This window comes from Acyrthosiphon pisum, chromosome A3 (genome assembly GCF_005508785.2).
Source record: "Acyrthosiphon pisum isolate AL4f chromosome A3, pea_aphid_22Mar2018_4r6ur, whole genome shotgun sequence".
NCBI classification, from domain to species: Eukaryota; Metazoa; Arthropoda; class Insecta; order Hemiptera; family Aphididae; genus Acyrthosiphon; species Acyrthosiphon pisum.
The window spans coordinates 37339594-37346903 of NC_042496.1; positions in this window are offsets into that span (position 1 = coordinate 37339594).

Below are 7310 nucleotides of genomic sequence, written 5' to 3' on the forward strand. Positions count from 1 at the left end.
CGTTTGGGATACCTTTCAGAACGACCTTAAGGGAGCGTTCTTCAGGGAGCGAAAAAGTGTGAAATTCGGTTTTTGTGTTCGAGTAGTCTTCTGAACCAGGCGGAACTGGGTTGCATCTGCGACCGCAAGGTTACACGATCACCGGAAGATTTCGCAGACAGGGAGTTTGGTTGTAATTTTGGGAGTGTGTAGACGACCGGCGCCACCATTCGCCAGGCAACGGATTTTAATATGATAGGTGGGGGTCTGGAGATTAGTGTAGTTTTGGAAGGAGTTTGGGCGGTTGGGGTGATAGTGGTTTTCGTAGTGGGCAACGTGTCAGTTGAGCGTTTCGGAAGTTAGTGAAGATATTGAGTGATGGGATGAGATACTAGAGTCAGAGAATGAGTCTAGTGTTTCGGAGTCGGAAGTCTTGGGGGGTGATGAGCGTTGTCGTGCAATTTTTAGTTTTTTGGTTGGTTGGGGGTTGCCCCCTTTACGTTTCCTACCCATAGTGAGTGGGTGGGCCTTTTGGGGAGGGGATGCTGTGGCTATGTGAGGGCGCGGCCCCACGACAGCTGTTTACGAAGGGACGTCACTTCCGCGACAGCTTACTTGTGGGCGCTGATGCCCTGTTGAGAGCGGTGAAAACGGCCGTTGATATTGACAGGTTCAGGTGTGAACCATGGGTGCTGATGCCCTGTTGGAGAGCGGTTTGAAAGAACTGCTTCTGAACGCTGGCTGCAGTGTTGGTTAGCAGTTGACGTGCTGACAGGTTGACTGTTAACTAAAGTATGAAGTGATAATATATGATAATGATAGTGATAAAGATAATAATATATTATAGTGACCACCAAGACGGTTCCATATACAAACTAAACCTATACCGACCCCAACGGTCTAGTTTTTCCGGTCATCGATTGAGTCGAGTTAATAGCCGACTCTCTCGAACTTCAATTTTAACCAAACTCCGGTCCAAACCTTCCAGAAGTAACTGCACACTTCAACTCACTACAAAACATTAAAATCACTAAATCCAACCTAATCATCACTCACACAATCTAAATAATCATAAATAACTTCCGAAAAAAAAAAAACCCTGGTGACGACCTCATCACTAACACTGCTCTTAAATTTCTACCTAATAACATTCTACTATTCCTTACACAAATTATCAACTGCTCCCTCAGAATTTGATACTTTCCACGTGCTTGGAAAAAAGCAATTTCCATTCCCAAGCCAGGCAAAGACCACAAACTACCCAAAAATTACCTACTAATCGCTCTAATCTTCTCCCTATTCAAAATTTACGAACCAATCATCCTCACTCACCTGCAAAACAATATCCAAGACAAAATACGCACAGAACAATTTGCCTTCAGACCTGAACACTCTACCATCCTACAACTGACCAAACTTACTCACCAACTTGGCCAGAACTTTAACAACAACGTAAACACCGCTTCCATTTTTCTTGATGTGGAGAAAGCCTTAGACCTAGTCTGGCACGTAGGTCTCCTTTACAAACTGTCTCAAATCAACATCCCGAGTGAAATCGTTAAAATCATTGAATCCTTTCTCACTGACCGCACCTTCATCACAAAAATCGAAGACTCATTCTTGTCCACCAGACACATACTCGCTGGCGTCCCTCAAGGATCATGCCTCTCACTTACTCTCTACTTGACTTACATAAATGACATACCAACAACTCCTAAAGCACATTTCTCAATATTCGCTGATGACACAATGTTCTATACTTTCAAAAAAAACCCGAAACGAGCAGCCATACAATTACAACACCAACTCAACCTAGCTGCCACATGCACATGGTTTCATCACTGGAGAATCAAAATTAACCCGACCAAATCTGTAGGTATCCTTTTCGGACGTTCTTATACTTCACTCATCCCACCATTACTACTCGACAATCATCTAGTGAACTGATCCAATTATGCCAAATACCCCGACGTTACAATCGGGCACAAACTTCGATAAATACGTCCAAGACATCACAAAAAAGCCACTCGCGTTTGCGGAAAAAAAAATTCATAAAAGTCAAATAACTAATTGCCTCTGCAGGCGAGTTGTATGAGATCAATAACACAAACAAAAAAGTCAAATTCAAACTTATTTCTTAAATGAAAACCGATAAAAACATTTAAAATTGGTAAAGTGTAGGTACTTACTAGGTAGGTAATAAATGCAACGCCATGGTCTTTCAGCGTTGCTAAAAATGTCACAAGTTCTAACGGGTGAAGAAACATCCAGATAGATGACTTGGCATTGTTTAAGTTCGCACCCGTGATGTCTGTAGATTTTGAGCGGTCATTCTCGGCGTACAAAACATTTCTGTCAAATAGCCGTAAACTAACCATTCAAATTTGAAAATATAAGTTGTTCAAGGTATCTAAATAAAATAAATTAATACATTATATTATTAATTTAATATACAACAATAATAGGTATTTAAATTGTTTTACATATTTAAGTTAAAAGGAAATGTTCCGGAGCTGGAATAAATACCTATTTCTGAAATGTCTACCACCATATTTTAGGTACATAAAACTTGTATAATTTAAAAAAATCTATAAATTAATTTATAAAAAATTAAAATAAAAAATGTTTGTTGATGAAAATTTTACTTTGCATATTTTTAAATATTAAGGGATATTTTTTTATTTTATTTTTTTATCTTGTTTACTTATTGTGCCCTACTATGCAGATTGTAAATTTTCATATAAAAAAATGTTATATGCTTGTGTGCATATTAAAGAGCTAAAAATGTACTTTAATTGTGCTATAAATTCCGAGCCCTGGTCATAACTTATAATACTTTTTTTTTAGAGTTGCGTTAATTCATAATTCACAAACTGTACATATTACTTATACTTATATACTCGCTTATATACTTGAAGGAAGACTCGCAATCGGGTCACCTTTTACTTTGGAATTTACTGTATTATCTATAAATCGTTGCCATATTTGCAATGTTTGCATATTATTTTTTATTGGTACTTAAGAAGGTATTAAATTTTAATAAATTTTAAATTATAGAAACAAACTTTCATTAGGTTATTCTATAAAGAATTTTAATTTGACCACCTAGGTACTATAAAAAAAAGACAATTAGTGTACCTACCTTGAAGTAGTAAATATGGAATACCAAGATTTATTAGATAGAGTACATACAGAAAAGGTAACAAATAATGACAGACCACCATTTTGTGTTGTGGAGATTCAGGATTCAAAAAAAATTGTTAATAACTTATTATTACTTTTTAGACATGGTACCTACGTTTAGAAATTAGGTACCTTTTATGTAGAATTGCAGAAAATGTATTAAAAATTGATTAATTCATAAAAAATTACATTATTGCTGTACACTCCGCAATAATGTAATATTAAGTAAATATTATTTCTACGCTCATTAAACTACTCTTTTTTCATTTCCTCAGACAATGTTAAAAAAATTTACATATACCCCTAAGACTTAAGTTGTGGGGTAAATGTAAATTATTTATTGGGGTAATTTAAAAATGTTTTCAGTATTAGTATTTTTATTAGGTAGGTACTAATATTGTATCTTGTTTAGGGTCCGGAACTATGTACGAAAAAGACCTTATCCCAAGTATACGGTAATGGACATAGAAAGAGCAGTAAATGCTATGAAAAGCGGGACTTATACTTACAAACAAGCGTCAGAGGAGTTCAAAGTACCCATATTTGTAATTTTCCAAAGAATTAAGGGACGGATGAACCTAATAAATTGTAGAAAAGTTGGCCGCTCAAAAACATTGTGAGATGAAGAACTTATTGAAAAATGTATTTTGGTTGATTTTGTTGGAGGCATCCGTAAAAAGCAACATTTTAAATATGTTTGTGTAGTTGAAAGTGTTGACGATGAAGATGGAGAAATTATAGCAAAAGGATTAAAAAAAGAAAACTATGTTGGCGATGAGTTCTCAATCAATGAAAATGACATGACAACTATTGATTTGGAAATGATAATAGCAATATTGCCAATTCCACAAATTATAATAAAGGGGCAAAAAATTATATACAAATTTCCTGGTTATGTAACCGTTAATGAAAAAGAGTGCCTAAAACTACCTTAAGTAGTTAAGTGTTTTTTACAGAGTTTTTATATATATTCGAAAGACTATTAAGTATCTATTATTTATTGTTTAAAAAAATTTTTTTACGTTTATACTTAAGGGGCTGCCCCTTGATTTACTTTACTAATAATACAAAAGACTGCGATTTTGATATTCTTAGGTAGGTACCTACATAAATAAAAAATTTTACCTAGGTATTTCTAAGATACCTACCTATATTTATTGTTTTGTTCAGAAATGTCATTTTAATAGCTTCATACCTACTTAATATGTTTTATAACACAGTTATGTATTTTTTATTATGTAATATGACTAGTAATAAGGATACCTACCAATGCAAAAGGCTGCAATTTAAATCTAAGATAATTATTAAAATTATTCACTATTAGGTATAATTATCGATGTTTATTGTTAAATATTTTTTATAAAGTTACAGTGAGATACTGACAATTGTATTCTATACCTAAATAAAAAAGAATTCAACTTAATTTTTAGTTTAAGTTGTTTTTTAGAAAAGTTTTAGAAATTTACATTTGCCCCATTCATTTTTCATTGACAATTATACATTATTTATATTTGCCCTGGTCAATAGTATTTATAGTAATTATATTTGGGGCAAATGTATATTTGTATGTATTGGGTCAATTAAAACGTCAAATAAAAATCAAAACTGAAATTTTTTGATGATTAGCCTACATGAGGGGGCTACTATCTGCTTAAATTGTCACCTGTTGTATATTTAAATTTAATTATAAAAATATAATAATATAATTATACCAAATTACCAATTATAGGTACTGATTATAGGAACTATTAAACTTAAATAGGTAGGTAGGTAGATACCTAAACCAGATGACATAATTGTAGAAGAAATATTACCAAAACATTGAGAATGAAGAAAATCATACGTTCACATTGATGAGTGTTTGTTCATTGGGCACAAGATTATCCTGAATACCTATTAAGGTGTTGTAGACCTCAAAGAGATTAGTCATGAACAGTGGATCATAATAATCAAAACCAAAAGAAAAATAGTCATTAGATAATATGGACCATTACCCTTAATGTATCAGGACACGCGGTACCTAATATGACATGCGAGCTTATACATTATACCTACGTAAATTAAATATTGAAACAATATAGGTAATATAATAGTGAGGATAGTGAGGGCGACTCTAGACATAATAAGTATAATAAAATAATTTACCCATTTTACATAGGTAGTACCTATTAGATATTATAGGTAACTAAACTATAGATAAAAATAATAATAATCTGATCACGTACGAACTACGACCAGTGAAAACATCCAGCGAGTCTCGAGTGGTGGCGATCGGATGTCGGCTCAACACCACAGCTGCATACGGGAAACGTCTTGGCCCAATAATACTGACACGGTTAGAAACAGGGCAAGGTGAATGAACCGAGCAGCGCGACACGTGTGACGCCAAGTCACCAACACATGTCGGCAGCATGAACATTGGACGCGTACCGGTAATGAGACGCGCACATCGACACGACAACGGGTCAAGATACGTTATCCCTGCGGCGTCTAGCGCCACTACCGGTCTGGACGTCCAGGTCCGCGGCCGCGCTGTTCCACTGTGCGACGCTGCAGGGAAACCCATGTAGCTTTACGTAGCTTAACTAACGTAGCTACCTGCCATAATTCGGCATTCGCGTAATCACGAATTGCACGATAGCGGCGTGGAGACGGTTAACGGCTCGAACAGGTCGACGGCGTGGGCGCGTGTAATGGTGAATGCACTACGGACGACGACGGATAGTGATAACGGCACGTTACTCGACACACGCGGAATCGACAAATGCACAATGGCGGCGGGCGACGAGGTTAACGTCGACGATCGCGTAACGCATTTAAAAAAAACACGTGGTCGATACACGGCAGCACATGGAGTTACGTCGGGTCGCGATTAAATGACGACACAAAATATAGGCGTCGACGTAAACTCATTTTGAATTATTATCGCGTGCGGCGTACGGTATTTCTATCAACCGTACTTACAGAACGAAACAAGAGTAAACAGACTACCGACTTCAGCGACAAACTCGGGCGGTGAGAACACGCCACACATGGTAAAAAGTAACAATAACGGTATGCTCTTAAAATGGTGGTCAGCCGTCGGCGGATAAGCTTGACACGGTGAAAAATAATTAAGGCCAAGTCAAAGTCGGCGGATAAGCGATAACCAGTGTCCAGTGCGTAACTCAACGTGTATTTAACACATAGACAAAAATCATAACAACGGACGACAAATGAGAGGGGAGCAAGCACAAAGTCAAAACCGTCAGTGGTAACGACATCCATTGGCTGTTCGGCGTTCAGCGGCGCAGCGTTCGGTCACTGAAGGCGGAGACCGTGAACCACGGTTAAAGTTCTTAAACCACGATATAGCGGTAAACCATTCGTCGCACTACAATCAGCTGATGCTTGTTTTGGCGCGGAATGTGCCACCGGTTTAAAAAATAACTTACGTGAACGATGAGAATATATAGGCACCCAACCAAATAACCATAAATAAGTATAATATAAAATAAATACAAATAACCAACAAAATGCAAATGTTCACCTTATTACAAGAACCGTATAGAACAGGTACAAACGTTTCAGTATAATATTATCATTTATCATTAATCAATTAAATATTTAATATGCGTTCAAGTGAAAGGTTTTCTGATAGTAAATTATTAGTGCATTAATGTCATGGCTGACGCTCAACTTTTACAGTTTAGTAGTTAGTAACCACCTTCTATTATAGTGGTAAATAAAACCTATGTTTTTTTGTGACACTACATTATATTATAGTAGTTTATACATTTTGGTAGCCCTGAAAAGGGCAGTTTTAAATTGAATTGATAAAACAGCAAATTAAGCGCTTTTTTCTCGGATTTCTATGGTAAGAGGACGGCTTGGATGTTGGGTAACACACCACCATGAGCGATGGTTACTCCGAACAATAATTTATTGGAACTTTGTTACTTTACCGGACACCCTTTTTTTTGCAATTTTTTTTTTTTAGACTTATGTAGTTAACTATACTGAGAACGATGGTGAAGTCAGAATTTGGCGGTCGGACTTAGTTTCCGAAGTTATGGCTTATGAAGTTCGCTATTTTGCGATTTTGCGCATTCGCGCGTCACTAGTTTACTGCACCTATACGATATTAATTTTTTTTTTTTTGAAAACTA